Source organism: Rhagoletis pomonella, unplaced genomic scaffold (genome assembly GCF_013731165.1).
Source record: "Rhagoletis pomonella isolate Grant_MI unplaced genomic scaffold, Rhpom_1.0 Rhpom_scaffold_00001, whole genome shotgun sequence".
Classification (NCBI taxonomy): Eukaryota; Metazoa; Arthropoda; class Insecta; order Diptera; family Tephritidae; genus Rhagoletis; species Rhagoletis pomonella.
The window spans coordinates 75,647,004-75,648,968 of NW_023458555.1; the positions used below are offsets into that span (position 1 = coordinate 75,647,004).

The following is a 1,965-nucleotide window of genomic DNA, read 5'->3' on the forward strand; positions in this document are numbered from 1 at the left end:
TTATAAAGATTTTCAATTTATCAAGTGCACAGAATCGGGCTGTAAATATGTGTAATCGAAGGCGAGTCAACACGTACACAAATGACTCGCGAGTCAGACGCAATAAGTACGATAGTACAATGGGCAATATTGCTTGAGAGCATGAAGCATTTATTTAACGTTTTTTCCGGTCACCCACAATTCCATTCCCTTCCAGATTGCCTGACGCTTTCTATAAAAAAATCGGTTCTCCTTTTCCCAGCGAAATATATGTACGTAACTATTTCGACTCAATTCCACGATGAGCTGAACTGCATTGAAAACCCTCTTAAATATACATCGCTACAAATTAGTAAGGCATATTCTTTTAAAATGGGCATAGATCACCCTTTTTTTCAAATTTTATTTACAATTTATCAATTAATTTTTTATTTATTTTTTAATACGCATTCAAATTGCAAAATGTTTGAACCAATTTTTGTGTTGAAAAGTGTGTAATGCAAATGGTTTACTTTTTTTTAACGATATGAATATTAAAGGAAAATATTTTTTCAGTGATACCTCGGAAAAAGTCGCTTCAGAAATGCCTGAGTATAAAGAGACTATAAATTACTTTCAAAATTAGTTACACTAAAAATATTTTAAGAAGATAATGCAAGCGCAAAATTACACTGAAGATGGCAAAGCGCCGAAACCGGTTTGTCTCCAAACCAAATTTGAGACGGAAATTCGTTCCAAAATACATCATAGAACAAGCGGCCATTTAAAAAAAAGGTTTATTTAAAACGCTCGGCAATATAAAATTCTCAAAAGTCAACGGTAAGTTTCAGCGACCTAAAACTTGCAGTTTCTTATGCCCAAATTTAAAGAGCTCTAATGCAAACTGCATTCTTAGAGTTTTTAACTTTTAATAAAATGTCTTCGTATTTTTTGCATTTCTGTATGAAACTAAAAAAAAAATAAAAAATATGAAAAATTTGGTATCGAAAATATGAATAAATAAAATTGTCAAAACATCAGGGTACGCATATTTTAGACGCTGACTGTATGTCGCAAGATTTCATGTTAAAATTTTGTCGAATTTTTGCGATTTAAAAAAAATTTAATTTTTTCAAACCCTCTAAAAGTTTTATTGAAGTTTTGCAATTTTCGTGGATGTATTTATTCCGTACGTAGAACAAAATAAAAGCGTACGCTCCCTATTATACAAAATTTAGATGTTGATATTTTTTAGGTCCACCCTAGTACACATACATACATAATTTTTCCAAAAAGTCTTATTTTAAATCATATTTAAAAACTTCAAATATTTACGTTGCTAACAAACGTTGGGTATAAAACTTTGTTTTACCTTCACCAAAGACTCATTTACCTGTTCTGTTAGTGTTTGATAGCACAACATATTAATGTTGGAATATATTGACCATGTCTGCAAAGCACAATGCAACAACATGCGTGCATACATACACACCTACATATGTATACAACTTATACCGTTATGGCTACCACTTACGCAACCATGGGGATGTAGCTCAGATGGTAGAGCGCTCGCTTAGCATGTGAGAGGTACGGGGATCGATGCCCCGCATCTCCAAAATTGTATTTTGAAAAAATATATATATTTTTTAAGCTTACTATTTTTCTTTTAAAACATTTAATTGTACATTTTTGATCGTTTTAAATTATTTCTATGCAGCCTTTTATTTATTTTTAAAATTCTTTGCATATGTGTATGTATGTATTGTTGCGATCGATGGTGGATGAGCAAGTTGCCGGATCATGTGTTCGGCAACTTGTCCGCAAAGAAAGAAATGCAGCTCTGGTGTTGGGAGGAAGTTGCTTTCCGAACGCAGCCTAAGCATGGGGTAGGGTAAATCGCAGCCAACCTCTGAATTTCCACTCCTTCTACTTATTGTTTCTGCGAGTTAAGACGTCTGGTAAAAATTTCTATCTGGAATAATCCAGGATTCAATAAATTTAATATTC

At 32.8% G+C, this 1,965-nt stretch overlaps 1 non-coding gene across 1 annotated transcript; it reads left to right on the top strand.

Annotated features, from left to right (window-relative positions):
* Nucleotides 1-1,500: 1,500 nt before the first annotated feature.
* Trnaa-agc lies at nucleotides 1,501-1,573 on the top strand. Its single transcript has one exon. It is a non-coding gene; the product is annotated as a tRNA-Ala (tRNA).
* Nucleotides 1,574-1,965: the final 392 nt, after the last annotated feature.